The sequence below is a fragment of the Heterocephalus glaber genome, unplaced genomic scaffold (genome assembly GCF_053883595.1).
Source record: "Heterocephalus glaber isolate CG9 unplaced genomic scaffold, H.glaber_assembly_v1.0 deba00001610, whole genome shotgun sequence".
Lineage (NCBI taxonomy): Eukaryota > Metazoa > Chordata > Mammalia > Rodentia > Bathyergidae > Heterocephalus > Heterocephalus glaber.
Window position 1 is genome coordinate 435,939 of NW_028258381.1, and position 22,900 is coordinate 458,838.

At 39.0% G+C, this 22,900-nt stretch overlaps 1 pseudogene across 1 annotated transcript; it reads left to right on the forward strand.

The window, feature by feature from the left end:
* The first annotated feature begins 54 nt into the window (after positions 1-54).
* LOC101723994 (sodium-dependent glucose transporter 1B-like) lies at positions 55-8,068 on the forward strand (annotated as a pseudogene). Its single transcript, XR_015445356.1, has 4 exons — positions 55-450; positions 2,686-2,854; positions 4,691-4,807; positions 6,219-8,068. The product of XR_015445356.1 is annotated as a sodium-dependent glucose transporter 1B-like (transcript).
* Positions 8,069-22,900: the final 14,832 nt, after the last annotated feature.

Sequence of the window (22,900 nt, forward strand, 5' to 3'; positions counted from 1 at the left end):
ATAGCAGAATCTCAGCTGTAGCTCCCTCAGCCTCAAGCGCGGGTCCAGCTGCCCCAGTGGGTTAAGTCCAGAGGCAGGCACGGGTCCCCTGTGCGCTACACTTGTGCCTGCCAAAGTCCTGCTTCCCGGTCCCCCTCCGGGCGGTGCCTGGTGAGCTGGCGCCTTTGTGGACAGTCGGGACTCAAAGGGCGGGGTCAGATTCAGTTCCGAACAGCTGCGGCGCCGTTGTAAAAATGACCCTAACGAATGCACGTTGGAGCCGCCAAGCTGGAGCTGGAACTGGAGTTCCGTGGGGCAGGGGCCCCGGCTGCTGCGCAGCGGCTCCTCCAGGCCGCGGCCCCGGCGGAGAACGAGCCGCAGGCGGGGTCGGGCCCCAGGCCAAGCGCCCGGGCTGAGAGCGTGCTGCGCTGGCTCACCACCGCCGTCCTGTACGCCGCCTTCCTGGGGCTGGTAAGCAGCGGGCAGGCGCCTGCGGGGGATCTGACCTTCCCCTTTGGAGTCTCTCCTTGGACCCTGCACGTTGAGCGACCTTGAGTGCATTAAACTAATTGGCCAAGGCCTCAGTTTCGTCTTCTGGAAATCGGACACAGTTCTGATCGTGGAGGGTCCTCATCCAGTGTGAAACTGATTTCCCTAATGTGTTGTCCTACTTCAACAAACCTTTCTGTCTCCTGGGTGTGCTGGGAGACACAAGAGGGATTGCCCAGGACTTTAGCGGCTCCCACCCACGCATTCATGCACCAATTTACTGCACTGAAAGCTACTGTTTGGAATTTATTGTTCTGGGTGGACTGACCAAATTCAAGCAGTTTTTAATTTTGCAAATGGGGAAGTAGCCCCAGAGAAGAAATTGACTTTTCCGGATGATACAGTTAGTTAATGCTAGAGCCAGGAACATCTTTTACTCTGCCCACAATCCTGTTTAAGTCCAGCCTTCAGAAACTGAAGTGTTTTGTTTGTTTTTGTTTTCATCAAATTCCAGGGCCACAAGTGCCTTTTACCAAACTCTTTTTGCCAAATTTGTTAATTTTAAATCTTGCAGGGTTGGGAGATCCAGTCTTGAGGATAGACACTCTTCCCTTAGCATCTCAGAGAATCTGAGCCCCAGTTGTTTATTATAGACTATTTGATGGGGGAGAGGATAAGAAAGGTATCACTTCAGAGGCTTAGTGAGCCCTGCTTGTGTGCCAAGTCTTCTAAGTCCTTTGAAGGCATAAAGTAATTTGATTAGAGCCATATCCAGGCTTCTGTTGTAAAGATGCTTGCGGTGGGCTTGTGCACACCATGTTCCTTAGTGTGGAACTTCTGTGTCTTAGACAGGAGGTGCACCCTACTTTTGGAGCAGAACAGTGCAATTAGAATCAATTATTATTGAAACAGAGATTAGACACATTTTTCTTAAAGGATATAACAAATTCCCTCCGAAAATGAACCAGAACCCTCTGTTCTTTCTAACATATTTCCTAGTAAAATTTTTATTGTTAATAGCCTTCTACCCATGTGTGTGTTTGTAGAATTCCTTTCTCTAAGGAATTTTTTTGTTGGTGTTTTTAGTACCGGGATCTAACTTGGGTCCTTGCGCTTTTGGGGCAGGCAGCGGAAGTGCTGAGCTAAATCCTCGGCCCTCTAAGGAATCTTTATAGACAATAGTCCCAATTGGTTTTTTTCCATTGGAAATGTAGATTTGGAAATGTAGATTTTAAAACATTCAAATTGTTTACCTCTTACATGTATTGGCTATGTGTAGTTAAAAGGAAGGACTCCATGTGTACCAGAAATATTGCTGTTTTAATATGCAATATAAAAAAAAGTTGATATTTTGATAATTTAATTTTGGGGGAGGGTACCAGGGATCAAACTCAGGACCTTGCTCTTTCCAGGCAGACAGCAGAACCACTGAGCTAAATCCCCAGCCCGATAATTTAAATTTTAACATTTAAATTTGTTATTCATATATGTAGTATATTTCAAAATACAGTACAGTGGACCCTTGAATTACAAACTCAATTTGTTTACAAGGGCTGGTTGTAACTCAGGTTGGTCAATTGAAGGCTCAAGCTCCTCTATACAGCCTTCAAAGTCTTTCCCCTGTATACAGGCAGATCTCAGTGTCCTCAGAGAGACACTGGCCCAGGATTTCTCAACCTCACACAGGAAATGATGTTGTAATGTTCCTTCCAGAACTCTTTAAGGGTTAAATCTATCTAAGACTATCTGGAAGCACAAATGGCTGGCATTCGGTTTATAACTCAAGACTTTGGTCATAAGTTAAAACTAAAATTCTATTCATAACCCAAGTTGTTTGTATGTCAGACCGATCGTAACTCTAGGGTCCTTTGTATTTTCAGAGGTTTAGTTATCTCTTACTAACGATTAAAGTAGAATAGTCTTCTAAGGTGTTGTTCCAAAATTAAACAGAATTGCAACAAAAACCCAGAAGAAACTTTTTCTTTTACTTGAGAATGAAGAATGCAGGGAAAATCATAGAAGTCCATAGTAATAATACCTCTGTGCCTTTTTTCTGACTGTGGGACTTAGAGTAATTCCCTACATTACTTTGTAATCCCTCCTTCCACCTTGTTTGTTTGTTTGTTTGCTTGTTTTAATAGCAGAATAAGTTACCATTTACATGGACATCATTTTAACAGTTGTAAGTAAAAAAGGTTTTGTCTTTTTAAATTCTAGGGAATGAATGCTGGTATACTGGGACCTACATTTCAAGATTTGGCAACAAATGTAAACCGAAATATCAGTGGTCTTTCTCTAATTTTTGTGGGCCGGGCCTCTGGAGTCTTGTGTGGCTCTATGATTGGCGGAATTCTTTTTGAATATATGAATCATGTATTACTTTTGGGTAAGGAAACACTGTTTTCCCCTTTGTGACTGTAAATGTATTTACAATGTGGCTTTAAATATTGCAAATAGCTTTTTTTTTTTGGTACCGGGGGTGGAACTCGAGACCTTGTGCTTATGAGGCAGGCGGCAGAACCACTGAGCTAAATCCCCGGCCCAATGTGGCTTTGAATATGAGAAACAACAGATTTCAGAATGGCTAGCAACTGAAATATGTGTCTTAGGCAGGCTCTGAGAATCTGGGTTCCCTGCTGTCACCTTGGCAGTGCAAGGGAATCTGAGCTGGGCCCTCTGGAAACAGTTCTGCAGGTGTGTGTGTGTGTGTATGTGTGTGTGTCCAATCCTAAGCTTTCCCCACCCTCACTGCAGTTAAGACACCACTCCAGGGTCACACACTGGAGATCCAAAGCTCTGCTTAGAAGAGGAAAGGGCAGACCTCAGGCCATAGCAATCAGAATGAGTTCTGGAGCCTTCCAGGGTCTGTGGCTTCTGTATTGAAAATGACAGTGAGTGGGCCCAGTGACAGTGAGTGGGCTGATGTAGTCCCTGCTGTCTCATATCAGTGATAACCCCCGAATGCTCTTCCTTGCCTTGGACATAGCTGGTAAAGCATTTTTAACACACCCTATTGGGGGGGAGCAGGTACCGGGATTGAACTCAGGATCTGCTTGCAAGGCAGGTGCAGTGCTGCTGAGTTAAATCCCCAGCCCACACTCTTTTTTTAAAAAAATAAATTGATATTGTAAAATAAAATTTAGATTTAATGTGATAAAATACCTTTGGAACCAATGAAAATAACTTGTTGCTGATGAGTAATAAACAATATTTCTTACTTTCAAAGTTGACTGGGAGAATATATTTCTTGTGTTTTCCTTCCTATTCCTGAAATTAATTTATATAGTAAACTTTTACAATACACTACTATACTGAGTACATTTTCTTTTTACCTTTTTACATTAATTCTTACATAAAAATGCCTTTTGGTTCTTAACAGTTGTTATGGCTTCTGTCTAGATGTCCCCCCAAAGCCTCATGCTTTCATAGGTGGAGCTTTTTGGAGGTGGCTATATCTAGGGTGTGTGATGCTAGGATTAAGGATGCAATGCTGGGATTAATTCATGGTTTCATGTTAGGTTTAAGGCTTCCCCACATTGGGTGTGAGTGCTACCTGCCTTAAGGGTGGGTAATCTGGATAGGATATAAGGGTCAGAAAGACAGTCACTGCTTGCCACTTGCTGCTGCTTCACTACTTCAACGCTTTGTTGCCTTCTTCCCACCATGAACTATCCTCTGTGATGCCCCTCTGCTACGCCACCTTGTTTTGGAGCTACCTATGAATTTAAAGCTCTACAAACTGTGAGCTACAATAAACCTTTCGTCCTTTAACTTTGGGTGTTGGGTATTTTGTCTCAGCAACAAGAAAAGTAACTAAGACAAATGTGAAACATTTAAGTAAATAATTTTTGGCCTGTTTCTTCTTGTTATAAAACTTAGTAGTATAATTTTTGACTTATTACTAGGGCAATAGTTATAATAGTAATAATAATTTATATCACCATAAAACTTATATAAGAATCAGATAGTCTAACTACTTGTAGAAGCCCCAACTGTAATCTTCTCATGATTACTCAGCTTTAATTGAAACTTATTTTGCATTTTTGGAAGGTTTTATGATGCTGATGTTACTTGTGACTCCACATGAATACTGCTATGGGGGGGGGGGTGTTGTTTTGTGTTCCTCAGAATAGACCAGGGCCTTAAGATGCTCTATTGCTGAACCACACCACCAGCTGCTGAATATTGTTTTTTATAGCTGAATTTCACCTTTTCTTCTCAGGGGTTTCAATGTTGACGACCACAGTTGGCCTTTACCTCATTCCTTTTTGCAAGACAGCAGTATTACTGATTGTTGTGATCTCCGTCTTTGGTGTTGCATTTGGGATTCTGGATACAGGTTAGTGAATCTTCAGTGCCATCTCTGGGAGTATGGATTTGGTACTAGAAAAATAATTTACAAAGTTCATGAAATGACTTGAACTTCCTGATTTGTTCATGGGTTGCCCAGTGAGAGCCACCCTTCTGGCAGCTCCCCTTCTTGCCAATCAAGGCACCAGATTTTGAGCAGCCAACTCTGAAGTGAACTTAAGGAATTTTGTTCTATGGGAGATGGTTGATTTACAGTATCAACACAGGGAATGACCCCTCCTGTGGGTAATTACAGTACAGGCAAGCGGGCTTTCATTTCAGGGAAGAATTTAATGATTGTAATATTAGAGAAAATGATGGTCTAATGGTATAGAACAAGTTTCAAATTACTGGTTAGCAGTGAAAGCATAGGAGCAGCCATCCAAAGTAGAATGTACCCCTGATGTCTGAGGCAATACAAACCTGTGGTGTATATTACTGTCCTTGTATTCCTTTTGTATTATTTTCTTTCTCAACAATTTCTGTTTGTCCATAGTGGAGCTTCTCATTGTGTCATCATTTTTTGAAAGCCTGCTAAAAACATGCATGGTATGGATTATTGCCAAATCTAGATTTCTAGGCCTCTTGTTCCTGCTTAATATTATTTATACGTCACAGAAATATGTACTACTCCATCTTGCTTTAGTGTTAAATTTATAGGGTAGGATTAAGTGTGTATCTGAAAATATCTGATTTTTTTAAAAGATAGCCAAAGACCAAATGCTCTGGCTTTTCACTATGTAGGTGTTCAGTGTAGGTGCAGATGTTAAAATGTGTTCTTGATTCCTATAAAGGGCACAGTAGAGTCCTGAGTATTCAGATTCTTCAACATGTATTTGCCTCTGCCTTATACATAAATAACATCCTTAATTAGAATTTTCTACTAATTGTCAGTACAGAAAGCTTTGGAAACACAGCCACTATTTGATGATAAAATTTGCCTATTAAATTCATATATTTAAAATATTTAGAATTAAATAGGCCTATGAGAATTACTCCTGTGTATTACTATTATTGTTTTATAAAAAGCTATTGCTAATATGTCTGCTGTAAGAGGTAGTGGTTTACCAACTTGTACAATTCCATGCATACATATGAAATGTTATATGCAGAGTTCTCTTTTTATTTTGGTACTGGGGATAGAACTCAAGACCTTGTGCTTGTGAGGCAGGGGGCAGAGCCACTGAGCTAAATCCCGGCCCTGCAGAGTTCTTTAGTAGCAGTGGGTTAGAGATCCTTAAACCCAGAATTAACTCAGGTACAGTGTTTAATAATTGAGAACATTATAATCCTCATGGGATGGAAAAGACATCTGTCCTCTCTCTGATAGTAATAAACTTTTCTTTTCAACAAAGATTTTTGTATTTAACTTAAATTATTTCCCCATCTTTCATTGGTAGGTGCGAATGTCCTTATCTTGGCTCTATGGGGGGACAAAGGAGCCCCACATATGCAGGCCCTGCACTTCAGTTTTGCCTTGGGTGCCTTTTTGGCTCCTCTTCTGGCAAAATTGGCCTTGGGAACAACACTGTCCACGGAAAACCACACAGAGCCTGACCTTCATCCTCCAGCCCTCAACCAATCACCTGAAGCAAACCCAGGCCCTCTGTTTGCAGCACCTGATGACTTGAACTTACTGTGGGCTTATGCTTCTGTCGGCATGTACATTTTTGTAGTTTCTGTCTTCCTGTTTGCTCTGTTTTTTAAGACACAGTCAAAGCATGAAAACCCAACAGCATCTGCTCAGGTATCTCGAAGAGCTAAATATCACAAGGCCCTGCTCTGTCTCCTTTTTATGTTCTTCTTTTTTTATGTTGGAGCTGAGATAACCTACGGCTCTTACATTTTCTCATTTGCAACCACCCATGTTGGCATGGAAGAAAGTGAAGCAGCTGGGTTGAACTCCATCTTCTGGGGGACCTTTGCAGCCTGCAGGGGCCTAGCAATCTTCTTTGCTACATGTTTACAGCCTGGAACCATGATTGTGTTGAGCAACATTGGCAGCCTGGTCTCATCTTCATTTCTGGTGCTTTTTAACAAGAGCCCACTTTGTCTCTGGATAGCAACTTCAGTGTATGGGGCCTCAATGGCCACCACCTTTCCCAGTGGTATTTCTTGGCTTGAGCAGTACACAAGCATAAGTGGGAAATCTGCAGCTTTTTTTGTCATTGGTGCTTGTCTGGGAGACATGGTTATTCCTGCAGTAATTGGAATTCTTCAAGGACATTACCCAGATTTGCCAGTAGTTCTGTACACCTGTTTGGGGTCAGCAATATTCACTACTATATTGTTTCCTGTGATGTATAAATTAGCCACCTTGCCTCTGGATCACAGTGGAAAGAAAACAGAAAGAATGAGGACCGCAAAGCTTTGCTTTCCAGCCCTGAAGTAAATTACTACAAGGAAAATAATGAAGAGGAGGATGCAGATAAATGAAATGAAGTAGATTTTGAAGTGGTTGAAATGGATGATACAATGAGGCCTTCTATCAATCAGACATGTAGAAATATTTTTTGGAGCCAATAGTTAATGTATTCAACCAATTCTTCTCAAATGCAATGACATTTAATTTTTCTACAATGAATATTGGTGATTCCATCGCTAAGCACATTGTCAGAAAGCAGTACAACACTTAGAGCAGATGAATTACTTCTGGCTTCCTGGAATAACTGTCCCTTCTAAATAGCACAGTCAGATAAGAACTACAGCAGATTTTTAGCATGTTTTGGGAATAATAGTTTCCAGGTCCATTTACAGCAAAATTTTAACACGTTCTCCAATTCTTAGAGATTTTTACAAACTATCAAGAGGTATGATATAGTAGGATCTTGTAGGAAACTAGTGTTCAGCATTCGTCTTATTAGATAATATTTTATACCTCTATTTTGAGAGTATGCAAAGAAAGTATTTATATTTAGGGCTGGGGATTTAGCTCACTGGTGCCACTGCCTGCCTTGCAAGTGCAACGTCCGGAATTTGATCCCTGGTACCAAAAAAAAAAAGAAAGTAAGTAAGTATTTATATTTAAGAAAATGTGTAGCATCTAATAGAGCAAAATCACAAAGGAATAGAATGGATTTGCTGAGCAAATTATCAGGAATGTATATGCTGCTTGGGATTTGGGGAGAGTGATGTTTGAAGTAGTATCTTTGGAATTAGACACACATTTTAATTAACTGCTTTATCTTATTTGTATGGCTTCTCCAAAAAATGCTAATGACACTTTGATTTTTTTCATTGAAATAAAACATAGGAGGAGAACATAGAACAGGTCAAGAGACCTGACAATAAGATGTGACTGTGCCTTCTGTCTCTACACTGAGACACTTAAGCCTTGTTTAATCTCATCTCATGATCTATGATTCTAGAAATAAAAATTAGATAATTTAAAAATCAAGAAACCCGTCAACTTTTAAGTTTGTGCAAGATGACTGCTGGAAGTCTTCATTTCAAAATGAAAAGTGGAACCAAAAAATGATAAATTGTTTAAAAACATTCTATTGGTTATGAATACATACAAATTTAATATGGTTTATGTTTAATCATCATTTACATAATTGTGTAAAGAATATACTTTTCAGTGCTGCATTTGATCCATTCTGAAAAATGCATTTTCCAATATAGCATCTGTCGGGCCTGGGATTTAGCTCAGTGGCACCACGCCTGCCTCAAAAGTGCAAGTGCAAGGTCCTGAGTTCGATCCCCGGTTCCCCCCCCCCCAAAAAAAGCCAATATAGCATCTGTCAAACAGGTATGTGTAACAATCAATGATCATTTAACATTGTGATAAATTAACAGTTGGCAGTTTTTCCTTATAAATATGTAAAAATGTTGCATTTGATAATCAGTGTCTTACATTTAGAGAAATAAAGTAATTTATTCAATTGTGCAGATTAAACTATTTTTATAGACACTTTTAAGAGAAATGTTATCCTTTTTATTTTAAGACAAGGTTTCATTGTGTTGTGACGGCTGGTTTCAAATTCCTGGCCTCATACCATCTTCCCATCTCATCCTCCAGAATAGGTGGGCCTACAATCCTCTGCAAATACATTGGTCTGAAAAACTATTGTCGTGTGCTAATTTTCTCTCTGCTTCACATGGAATTTGGAGGCACTATTATGATTTTAGAACCTGTTTCAGAGTTAATATATTAGTAGATGGATCTTATGGACCTTTTACTTACCTTAGTACCAGGGCTCTTTCTCTTGGAATTTGAAAAACCTGAAAAACCAAAGTAAAGATGAGAAGGTAGCTTGGTGACCTGGCAGTTATGGACAGAGTACTTCATGTGAATTTGGGTGTGAGAGACTGCCCTGTTGATTATGCCCAAAGCAGACTATAAGCAGTGCAGGCTGTAAAGAGTTAATCTCACAACTGGCTTGTTTAAAAAAGTGACTCTGGGGGCCAGGATTTAGCTCAGTGGTTCTGCCACCTGCCTTGCAAGTGCAAGGTCCTGAGTTTGATCCCTGATACCAAAAAAAAAAGTGAGTTTGGCTAAAGCCTATGTGACTCATAGGAGCATTGCAATGGTGCACAGGTCAGTACCACCCACCTACCCGCACTCTCCCACCTCCGTCAACAGCCAGAGCAGAGCCTGTAAACCTGTAGGGCTTAATATTAGATAACATGTCAGCCAAGGTCAAAGTGACTGATACCCAAATTCCATTCCCAAATTTAAAACCACTGTAACTGAAAAGACAAGGTTAATTATTAACCACAATCTGTATCTTGTCTGTTCTGTTCCTAACACAAGAATGGTTTGTCTCTTCTCTTACAAGCCTTGCCTGCATCAGCATACATAACAACCATACATAGTCCCCTCAACCTAACTTAAGAAATGATTGTGTCGCCAATAAATATCAGAGGTTCTGGCTGTTCAGGGTCTTTGCAGCTTGCAGCATTGACCATCCCAGTTCCCTTGATTTTTGTCTTTGTGTCTTTTTTCTCATCTTGCATCGTAGCACCAAGCAGGAGTTTGGGATCCTCTGCAGGGGTTCCTGGTTGTGATAAAACTAACATGGATGTCTTTTGATACACGACTGGCACTGATGAAAGTTTGTGTTTATCTCTTCCCATGTTTTAAGATGAACGACATCTAATTTCTCCTAACATTGGTTCATGTTAACAACCTAACAGCATGGAAAGGGCTGGCACAGAGAATGAAAATAAAAAGCCTGGGGCTCTATTTTTTAAACCATATTTCCCCCTTACACTGAGCTTAGAAAGTACCTCTGCTCCATTTACTAGTTTTCCTCAGGCTGTTGGGCTCTAACCAGTACTAGTAGTGTGGCTGTTAGAAGTCTTGATACAAGAGTAGATGCTTGTCAGCATCTACTTTAAGAGGGTAGAAGATGGAGCTGAGGGAAAGATCATGGTAATAAGAACATGACATAAAATTGGGAAATCTACACTGGAAAATTCACTTAGATTCCACACACCAAATGTGAATGAACATTGTGTTATGATTTTAACAAACTCCTAAATCATGTGATGTTGCTGGCCCATGTATAAAGGTTACCTTTTTGGAGTGTAGAATACTTTGCTTCCCATAGGAGTTTTCTTTGTTTTTGCTTTAAATTTTTAAAATTTGACCCTATTATATCATTGGAAGGATATAGAAGTTTATGTACCCTCTCCACAGACACCACACACTATGTACCATAATCCTGAATAAACACATTCCAAAGTGCTAAAACAGCTATCTTTAGTCTACTCCCTGTACCCTATGGACTCTTGGTTGCTTACTCCAAGTTCAAGGAGTATCTCTGTCAGGGAGCACAGTGGACACTGTTGAAAACATCAGAAGGCCACTGCCTTCTAATGCAGCACTGTCCAGTAAAAGTTGCTGGGATGATGGACATGTTCTTTATCTGCCCTGCCCAGTAATACTACTGGCCACATTTAAAGTGAATTTAGACCTCAAAAATATGGCTACTATGACATAACATGCATTTTTAATCTAAACTAAAATATTTTTCTTAGCTAGTGGCTGTTACACTGGTAGCCAAGTCCAAGAAACAAGGCATCAAATTATTAATCAGAGGTGTTTCAAGGAAGGGTTTATTTCCTGTGGACATGGAAATTAATCAGAAAGTTTATGTAGATATCTTGTTAGATGGCATATTATAACTTAAGGCCTTTGATAAAGGCTTGGTCTTATTAAGTCATGATGATAGAGAGTCGTAGTTACTGGTCTAAAAAAGAGGGGACATAAAAAGAACTCTCCACAATGAATGTAATCATTATTTACTGCAAACATGTACTAATAAAAATAAAAACTTGGAACCCCAATAACCCTCACAGATGGAGGAGGGGTCCACCTCACATGCAGTGCTTGACCCTGGACAACTCTGCACCTATAGATTCTGACCCCTGGCTGAGCCACCCACAAACTCCAGGCCTGATATGTGCTTTATTTCCCCTGGACACTGAGCAGCAGATGCACTGACCAAACTACCAACCTGAACAAAGAGAAGGCCAACACCCCAGGGAAAGAAGGTAACCCTGAGAGAGATGACATCTCCAAAGAGAAATAAGAGACTTGGCCCACAGTGCTCACCCCAAGAAAAGTCCATGGAGAAAATTACTACTTGTTGTATTCTAAGACTGCAAATCCTGGAAAGAACCCACTCATGTGAAAGGAAAATGAAGGAAAAAAAAAAGAATTGAAATGCGTTATATACACATCCCAATTCCCTATAGTGAATGTCATCATAATGTACTGCAAACATGTACTAATAAAACTCAAACATAAAAAAGAAACCACTCATCCAAAAACACAGAGGAATTTTTTTAATGGATTCAATTTTTTTCTTTTCTTTTTCTTTCATTGTTTTTTCCAGCTTTGGAGTTTAGTCTCCCTTTTTTCTTTTCTCCTTTTAACATTTTTTCCTTCTTATTTTTCTTGTTTTACTTTATTTTGATCTGTTTCTTTTTTTCTTCTTTTTCACATTCCTTTTTTCCTGTTACTGTTACCTAATACTATTAATTTCATTTTAATCCTCAATAGGGTCACCTGTCTAACTTTTCTCTCCTTCTCCTCATCTTCCATTGGTTGACATTTCAAATTTTAGTTTTATCTCCAGTTTAGCATCCCCTCTATCTTTACTAGTAGAACCATTAACCTTTGAGAATCTTTAGGTAGTTAACTCTATGCTATTACTGTTGAATACTGTTCTACTGTTAGTAGAGGAATAGTTGCTACATTTATTAGACATTTACTGTATATCAATGATCTTTCAGTGTTTACACTATAATTGTAGATCTTTTTTCTATGGTTAAGGTTGGTACATTATTGGTTTTTAGGATATGTCAATGTCTAGTTTGTCTTTGATACTGTTATTGGTGCTGATATTATTACCATAGCTAAGGTAAGAGTTGTTTCTGTTAATTGGTTTTCTCTGTATGCCAATATCTAGACTGTCTTTGTGTCATTAACAATATTATGGCCTGGGCCGGGGATTTAGCTCAGTAGTGCTGTGCCTGCCTGGCAAGCCAAAGGTCCTGAGTTTGATCCCCAGTAAAAAAAGAAAAAGAAAATAATACTATGGCCCATTCTGGGAGAACTGGGTACTGGGCCAAATATGCTACAGCCTCCCCACCCAAATAAACAGAGTTGGCTGAATTTTGGGACAGAGGCAAAGGCCTATAGTTAGCCATGCCCCAAGGGCATCACTAAAACATTAACTAAAGGTCTCTCTATTAGTAACAAAACCTTCCACTACATCAAACCACAAGCCCCAGCACAAAACACAAACACAAAAATAGAAACATTAAAGCACAAGGCAACAAATTGCCACCAGAAACTCCCAACTCCACCAAAGCTAATTCACAAGGCATGGAGGGGAGGAAATTTTAAAAAGTTATGAAGAATAACAAAAAAGGAAATAAGATCAATAAGATGCTTGATAAGGATGAAGGAGATACAACTAAACATATAATGGACCTAATAAATGAAAAAAAATCACTAAGTCTATCGAAGAGACTAGTAAATGTTAGTTGAACTGAACAAAACAATATGAAACATGAATGCCCAGCATAAAAAAAAATCAGACTCCATAAAAAGATACCAAGCAGAAATTCAGGAGATTAACAATTCTATCAAAGTATGGACAGTGCTGAGGATTTGGCTCAGTAGCACAGTGCCTGCCTCACAAACACAAGGTCCTGAGTTCAATCCCTGGTACCAACAAAACAAAACAAACAAACATAAAAAGTATGGACAGCAGATGTAACCAATATGAGAAGGAAGTGTCAGAACTAGAAAACAGGGCAGGTGTTGATGACCAGTTAATGAGATAACTTATAAAAATAAGAGAACATGAAAAAGTACATCCAACAGCTGCTAGATGACACAAAGAAGACTAGGATTAATTAGAATTAGTGAAGACTCAAAAGGCAGTACAAATGGCATTAAAAAAACTGTTTACTGAAATAATAGCAGAAAATATTCCAAATATGGGAAATGAATTTAACATACAAATAAGTGAGAGATATAGAACCCCAAATAGCCAAATGGAAAAACCTTGCAGAGACCCCTCATACTCAAAATCCCAGAAGTCTAGCACAAGAATAGAATCTTAAAAGCTGTTAGAGAAAAGCCACAAATCACTTTTAAAGATAAACCCATTAGAATTACAGTAGACTTTTCAACACAAACCTTAAAGGTCAGAAGAACTTGGAGTGAAATGTTTTAAGCCATAAAAGAAAAGAACTTCCAACCCAGACTGATATATCCTATAAAATTATCTTTCAGAATTGATGGCTAAATGAGGTATTTCCATGACAAACAGAAACTAAAGAATTGATGATCACCAAACTAGCCCTCCAAAAAACTCTCAAGGATATCCTAGAAGGAGACAATGAAGCTAATAATATTTCACAGTCCAAGAAATGAATACATGAGGTAATGGAAACAGTTAAGTAGAATGGAAGGAAAGGAAATAAACAAGAGGAAAATAGTCCAATGACAGGACTAAGTCAATAACTTTCAGTGAAAACTCTGACCATAAATGGCCTCAATCCCTAATCAAAAGAAGCACATTGGCAGAATGGATCAAGAAACAAAAGCCAGCACTATGGTGTATACAAGAAACACATTTAACACAAAAACAAATTCTTAGACTAAAAAAAAATCAAAGGAGGGACAACAATATTCCATTTAATAGGAACCCAAAAACAAGCAGAAATAGCTATCCTATTTTCAGGCAAAGTTGAACTTCAAAACAAGACTAATTGGAAGAGATGAAGGTCACTACATATTGGTTAAGGGAATAATTCAGAAGGGAAAATTCAACATATATGCACTGAACCATGGCACACCCAAATTCATAAAAAGTACTACTGGACATAAAAAATCAGATAAACATAAACACAATTATAGTAGGCCTCTGTACCCCACTGTCACAAAAGAAAGATTAACTTGAGAAAAACCAGCAAAGAAATATCAGAGCTGAAAAAAACCTGCAAACAAATGGATTTAACAGACATTTCCAGAGTATTCCACATAATAACAGAATACATATTCATTTCAGCAGCACATGAAACTTTCTGAGAAACAAACCATATACTAACCGATAAAGCATGCTTTTGTAAATGCAAACAAATTGAAATTATACCATACATATTATCAGATCATAGCACAATGAAACTAGAACTCAATGGCAAGAGAAACCACAGAATAATCCAAACACATGAAGATTAAACAGTACACTCTTAAATAATCAGTGGATCACAGAAGAAACCAAGGAAGAAATAAGACAGTTCCAAGCATTAAATGATAATGCCAGAATAATATACCAGAATTTACTGGACACAGTAAAGCCCAAGTCTGGATGAATTCACTGCTGAATTCTGCAAGAACTTCAGGGAAGATCTAACACCAACACACTTCAAACTCTTTATGAAATTGAAAAGGAAGGCATACTCCCAAAGTAATTCCTGAAAGTTAGCATTATCTGAATTCCAAAACCAGACAAGGATCCAACTGAAAGAGAGAATTCCAGGCTAATTTCTTGAATAAACATAGATGCAGAACGTTTTTTCATTTGTTTATTTGCAATTTCTACTTCTTTGTGTGAGAAATATCTGTTCATTTCAGATGCCCATTTTCTGATTGGGTCTTTAAATTTGGGAGGTCTGATCTTTTTAAGTTCTTTATAGATTCAAGATAATAGACATTTGTCTGAGGAAGAGCAGGTGAAGATTTTTTCCCACATTGTGAGTTGTCTCTTCACACTGCTGGTGGTTTCTCTTGCTGTGCTTTTTAGTAAGAAGAGATCCCACTTATTGATTGTGCTAGTTCATGGGCAACTGAGGTTTTGTTCATAAAGTCTTTTCCTAACCAATGACTTCAAGAGTTCTACCTAATCTCTGTTCCAGCTGGTTCAGTGTTTCTGTTTTAATATTTAGATCTTTAATCCATTTTGATTTTAGTTTAGAGCATGGTGAGAGATATAGGTCTAGTTTTAGTCTTTGGCAAATTGAAACCCAATTTCTCTAGCACCATTTATTAAAGAGGCTATCTTTCCTGAAAAAATGTTGAACATCACTGGTTATCTAACAGATACAAATGAAAACAATGCTGAGATTCCACCTCACTCCAAAAAGAATGGCTGCTATCATGAAATCAACCAATAACAAATGCTGATGGGGCTGCGGAGAAAGAGGAACCCTGCTCTACTGCTGGTGGGAGTGTAGACTGGTGCAAGCACTGTGGAAATCAGTATGGAGATACCTCAAAGAACTAGGACTGGAAGTCCCATTTGACCCAGCTATTCCCCTGCTTGGTATCTTCCCCAAAGAATTAAAAGAATCATACCACAGTGATATATGTGCACCTATGTTCATAGCAGCACAGTTTGTAATAGCTAAAACTTGGAAACAGCCCAATTGCCCATCAACTGGAGACTGGATAAAAAAGGTGTGTATGTGTGTTTTTTTATAAAATGGAGTACTACTCAGCCATGCAGAATGAAAAACTAGACACATTTATAGCTAAATGGATGCACATTGAGGCCATACTCTTAAGTGAAATAAATAGGACACACATGTGTAAATACCAAATAGTTTCCCTGGTGTGAGTAACTAAAAGTGTAAATAAGGACTAAATATATAATAGGCAATGTGAAATAGGAAGAAAAGATCTAAAAGGGTAGGGGAAGTGGGAGAGGTAGGGAAAGGAAAGAAGGGAAAGGAAAAAATATGAGAAAATGAAAAAAATGGAAACAAAGCCTCTGTTAATAGGGAGAGGTGGAGGGTTTGAAGGGAGGGCAGGGGAATGGGGAAAAAGTAAGAACCAAGATAGGTCGTGTAAAGGTACAAGTTCTCAATGATGAATGTAAATGTATAGTATACTTAATATGGACCCATAAACTTAATGAAAAAAATTATTTATACTTTGGCTTTCTCAAATAAGAGAAACCATGCAATATTTAGTACTTTGTGTCTGATTTATTTCATTTAGCATTATGATGTCAAAGTGCATCCATGTTCCGACAAATGAGTCAAATTTATCTTTATGGGAAAGTAATACCACATTTTCCTTATTTATTCATCTGTTGATGGACATGTCTGCTACCAATTTATTTTTTAGTACCGGGGATCAAACTCAGGACTTTGTGCTTGCCAGGTGGGCGCTGTGCCACTGAGATAAATCCCCAGCTCTGCCTCCAATTTTTGATCTGTATTTTAGCAAGTGATTTCTTATCATGTCTAGCCACTGAAGCCTAAGTATTAATGACTTCCTCACCTGTTCTTGGCTTACCAAGGATCATATCATGTGTTGGGGGCTTTGATTCCTATTTTCTGCCAAACGTGTTTGCCTTTTCTTCTTTTATTTACAAAGCTGGAGATCATGCTGACTGTCTTAGAAGCAGACGATATGTGGTCTCTGCCTCTCTCCCGGCATCTCTGCTCCTCTTTGTGACTATTCTGTCTTCCTTCCTCTCCTGGCCTATCCTCTCTATATTTCTGGTCAATATTTCAGAGGAACCTATAGGATGTGAATAGATTCTACTGTCCTATTGCACTATGAATAGGATTTACCTTAGCTCAGTGTGACTGCTGGTTCTAGGGAGTAGACTTCTATGCACTCCTATTTCCACATTTCTGAGGACAGGAGGCCTTAAAACCTCACGGGAAGTTCCACTTTACCTCTATTCTTTTGTAGCAATAGGCTCAGTGAATATTGCTAATAGGTGCCTAAATTGGATTGGTAGGCTCTGGGACTGATGGTCTGGTTCCTTTTTACAACTGGAATGAGAAAACAAAACACTAGAAATTTGCAAATATTTTTGGAAGAGTGCGTTACACAATGTTAATGTACCTTTTTGCGGGGGAGGGGCTGTAGCGCTGATCAAACTCTGAGACCTTGCGCTTGCAAGGCAGGCGACCCCACCACTGAGCTAAATCCCCAGCCCTGTTAGTTTTTGTTTTAATGGAAAAAGGCACTATCCTGATAAGGTAGCATTTATTCTTGAGTGAGCTATAAGCGGATTCCCAGTTTGCATGAGATAATATTACAGCCATAATCTCTATAGACAAGAAAATTTCCCAGTTCATACATTTCAGTAATTTAACATATATTTACTGAGCATTTGCCATATTCACCAATTAGTACCCTGGGAATAATAACAGGACAAGAGTTCTGGTTTGCATCTAGATGTCCTCCCAAAGGCTCTTGTACTTATAGGTGAGGCTTTTCAGAGCTGGCTGGATGTAGGGTGTGTGATACTGGGATTAAGGGTGTGTGGCACTAAATTAATCCACTGATTGGGATTAGCATAGTTCTGGGTGTAGTTGAAGGGATTTACTGAAGACAAAAAATCCACTCTGAGTGTGAGCAGCACCAGCCAGTAGGCTGGATGGAATAAAAAGGGAAAGGGCAGCTTACTGCTGCTGCTGCTACTTCTCTGCTTTTTTTTTTTTTTTTTTTTTTTTTTGAGACAAAGTCTCACTTTATAATTCAGGCTGGCTCTGAACTCACTATGTAGTCCAAACTGGCCTCAAACTTGGCGCCAATCCTCCTGCCCCAGCCTCCCGGTTGCCCGGATCATAGGCGTGTGCAACCACGCCCAACTTTCTCTGCCTTCTTGGCTGTATGGTATGGATTTTCTCCTCTGTGATGTTCTTCTGCCTTGGAGCCAGCTGACTATGTGCTAAAACCTCTACAAACTGTGATCCAAAATAAACCTTTCCTTCTCTAATTTGTGGGTGTTGTGTATTTTGTCCCAGCAACAAGGAAGTAACTAGAACAACAGGTAAGAGCCTTCCTTTCACTGAGCGCATGATTTACTCTTTCAAGTAAGATTTGCAAGCCATCATTCTATTACCTGAAGAGCCAGTAAAGCATTTTGTATCCATTTCCATGCAGCTCCAGCAAAGTAAAGTAACTAAGCTCTTGGTCCCTTGGTGTGTGTTTGTGTTTGCACATTCCAGTATTTTCGTATGGTCATACTTGATTTGTAATTTGGTAAAAATACTTAGCACCACGCAAATGAGGTTAATATAACTAAAACCAGCCTGAGAAGGCTTCAGTAATATAGTCTGACACCAACATTTGGATTTCCTCAGTACAGCCAAAGGGATACATTTGTAGTTGAGCTTGATCTTGGTTACAGCTCCCCCAAACCCAGGGTAACTGAGCAGGTTCTCGGCTCTCAACCCTTTCCCTGATGACCTGTAAAAAATTCTACTTCCAAAGGAGAGTGCCCTGTTCCGAGTTCTAACACCCTTTTATTGAACAGTCACTCAGAGACAGAAACATTTTAGAAAGAATAGTTTACCTTCAAGGACACAAAGGACACCCCTTGCCAAAGGGATCACAATATGTGAAGGAAAAATATTAAAATTATGACAAAATGGCTGGGTTTGCATTAGTCTGTTCACGGTGGAAACATAGCAAGTGCCTGGCATGATCATCATGTTTATAAAGGTCACAACAGATCTTTAGATGTACTATAGCAAAAACAATGGCCAAATTGCTTTTTTATGGAGTCTGGATTTATGGGAAATAGTCAAGATCTTGTAATTTTTTGGATCAGAACCACCAGATGATCATGCAAATTTTGTTTTATCTTTGGATCCAAACTGCTTTGTTCCTGACTATGACTTTGGAGGTGTTTTCAGATACTGCAGCAGGGCAGAATGACATTTTATTTCTGTGCCTCCAGATCCCTAAATTGCTGTAGGAAAAGTTATCCAAGAGAAAATTATGGTTGCAGAATACATTCTTGTTTTCTGCACTAGGCGGCAATGCTTTGCTCTAGTGGTTTTTAACCTTGACAGTTGTTAATTTCTGGAAAATTTCAGAACTATCCATGGTCAGAACTTTTACTTAAGAGCCAATTTATTTAAGTCTGCAGTGGAACCTAACTAATGTTATTTAAAAGTTCCCTTGGTAGGTTTGATGCTGTGAGTTTGACAACACAGAAATCTGGAATCTCTGCTAGCCAGGGGGATTTTGTACCCTAATGTACAGATTGCTTAAGCCATGCTGCTGTGTAGACAACTGATGCTGTGCACTTTCTCTGAAGCTGAAGCTGAGAGGAAGAGGTGGCTTATTTTCTATCTTCTTTTTGTCTCTGCTGTGTGGTCAAGTAAAGGGAATAGTCAATGCTATATTTTGATGTCCTGCCAAAAAGAAAACTAGTCCTATACCAACTATAGATTGCCCTTTTGCTTGGGTTTTCACTGAATTTTTATTTTTTGGACTTAAAACTAGAGGAGTGATCCTGCAGATCTATTATATCTAAATATATGCGCATTCACTGTTTATATGCCTTTGTATAATGTAAGAGCTTGGGTTTTTTTCATTGTTTATTGTACATTTTAGGTATACAATACAGTTATATTTATCATTGAAGAGCGTGTTTAAGGAATTAAGTAAATTCTGATACAAGTTTAAGGTAAGATTTATGTGTCAGTTTTTTCTTTGGAAAAAGTGAGTTTGGCATTTGTTTTCCAGAAATTCGTCAAGGATATTTTAAGATTTAGATTTTGAATGGCCCAAAATGGCTGTGATGGTTGTACTGCTTTCCTAAAATGGGGGAAGTATTTTCAGTTCATGCAGATGTTTTGGAGATGACATGTGTGACAGTTAATTATGACTGTCAACTTCATTGGCTTCAGAGACTCCAAGGAGACTTGTACACTTCTGAGTGTTTGGGTAGGTCTCAGAGGCATAACCGTGGGATGTATCTGGTTCCTGGCTCCTTCCTCTGTGGCTCTTTCTTGCTCTGTCTGATTCCTGGATGCCAGCAGGGAGCCTAACCCTAACCCTTCTTCTACCATGTCCTTCTGCCATAATGTTTCTGCCTTGGAGCCAGCTGACCATATGGACTGAAACTCTGAAACTCTGGGTTAAAATAAACCTCTTCTCTTTTTAAGTGGTGTATGTTGAATATTTTGTTCCAGTAATGAAAAGCTGACTACTAAAATAGCTAATGTATTTGGACCAGCAGCTTCTCTTAAGAAGGTGATGATCTAATTTCTAAACTTACAAGTCTACCAATGAGAGTTACTAGCTGGACATATTAGTATATTGTTGAATAATAATTTTCTAAAGATTATTACAAACATGTCTATTTCAGAGTGGAAAAGAGGTTTTCTAAATGAAATGTCAGGCAGAAACTGGGATCTTTTTCCTTTCTTCTCTTCTCTACAGGGACTAGCAGTAGAAAAGCCTGTTGTGACTTCAGACCTGCTCTTGCCTAAAACAAGAAGTGCAATGTGTTCCAATGTTTCTACCCTGGGAATGATTCAGGTATAGCCATCTTATCACTCCTCTTCACACTTTATAAGCTTTGAGAAAAAAATATTTTTTAAAGGAAGGAAACTGAACTAAATGATAACACTCTCTTCATCTCATTTAAATAGTTATGACACTGTAGGTGTCCCTGACTGCTACCATTTCTGCTTTGAGTAGCCAGAGTTTTCAGCTGTGTATTCTGCTCAGGGCAAGGATCCTCCTTTATTTTTTACCTCATTCCAGGGACTATGAGGAAAGTTTGGCCTTTTCTGGCTCCTTCTAGAAAGCCAATGGAGCTGGAAAGGAAAGGAGGGGATTCCAAACTCCAACATGCAACAGAATGTGGGATATATAAGGGTCCCCAATGCTTTCCACAAGAAAGTGAGGTATACTCATACTGCATCTTCATGGACTTGGTTGGGCATGAGGATGGCCTTAATGTCCATGCTCTGATTATGCTTGATGCTCCACAGGCCTAGACGAATGGGATAACAGATGGAGGTTCATAAGGATAGACTTGAGAACTGGCCAGGTCTCTGCCAGTCCCCTGTGGAAAAAAGTAGTGGCTTGGGGAAAGGTATTTTGTAGTTACAACTGCCATATTTTCAAAAAATCCAAACTTTTATTTGGATGTAATTCTTCAGGTATCTTCCTTACTTCTCTTCAATTATGTTTGATGTTTTCAAAGTGTCCAAGAATCCTAATTATATATCAAGTTCAGTCATCCCTGGGGTAGGAGGAGGGTGCATAGAAATATATGTAAGCCAAATCAGTTATGTTACAATAGTGACTTTTCCTGCAAACACTGCTAACACAATCTGAGAGTCTTCCTCCAACTCCTTGAATCTTCAAGCAGCTCTTGAGGCAGGTGATATTAGTCCTGTTTTTATACAGGAAGATAAAGGCTTAGATGCCTTGTCATCCTTGTCTTACAGTTAATGGAAAGGAAATAAGAAATTGCATTTAATTTGTGTGACTCCACAATTACAATGGATGGTTGCCATATATAATCTGACCTCTTGACTAAGGTGGGTAATTCAACTCCCTCCTTTACTATTGATCCACAATAATCTAGCTTTAATCTTCATTTGTCTACAGTAGCAGCTAGCTCCTGTAACAACTCCAGTTGGCAGACCAGTGGACATTTTTAATCCTTTACACAGTCATTTACATATTAATAACTTGAATGATATTCACATGCCAGGCATAATAATCTAGCTGGGATATGTTGGGAAACAAATCAGATATGATCTTTTACTCAATATTTCAGACCCAGATGGCAACAACCAGTCAGGAAGCATCAGCCCAGTAGAAGGAGCCCAATGTACCTGATTAGGGTGCCAACCAAGTCTCTCTTTTAATCCTCTAAGAAAAGTAGCTTTTAAAGGTTCAATCTGCCCTTGATCCTGTTTCTTGGTTTGTAGTTCTTTTCTGCATATAAAGCCAACTGACTTTGCTCAGCTTATCTAAACATGCAGTTTATCTCAGAGGATGAGATGTTGCCCAATCCTAGAATTCCTGATAAAACTCAATTGATCTTTACACTAAATTTTGTGTATAGTTTAGGTTTTTCACAGAGAGCAACAAAGATTTTTTTTTTTTTTTTTTTTTTTTGGTACCGGGGATCAAACTCAGGTCCTCAGCTTGCGAGGCAGGCGCCAGAACCACTGAGCTAAATCCCGGGCCCAATGATTTTAAAATATATAAATATATAGCAGTAAAATGGACTGGACTTGGTGATAAATTGAGGAGACAGAAGCATCAAAGAGGATCTCAGATTCCTCACAGAGGTGACCAGGTGGATGGCTGTAGCAGCCTGGAGTATCGCAGATGTGAGGGTAGATTTAAGATGAGCTCAGTTTTTTAATGATAACAATGAATCATTATGAAGCTTGATATTCCTAGAAATAGTTTTGGTGGTGTTAAACTTCAATATACAAATAGAAGTGAGTTGCTCATGTTCAAAATCCTTTGTGGCATTCAAAGTTCTTTACAGTGTGGACCTAACCTATCTCTCCTGTATCATCATGTGTTCTTTTTAATTTAAAATGACCTATACATTTTATTTCAAGCACACAAAATAATTCTTAAAGATACCTTCCCAAACACCCAAAACTGAAGTAGTTTCTCTTAGGCAGGCATGGTGGCACATGCCTGTGAGGCTGAGGCAGGAGGCTTGCAAATTTGAGCTTGGGTAACATATCAAGAACCTGTCTCAAAATAAAATAATAAAGAGAACTGGAGAGGTAGCTCTGTTGTAGTGTACTTGTCTAGCATCAAGAGGCCCTGCTTTCATTTCTCAGTACAGTACTGGAAATAAAGGTTCTTTAA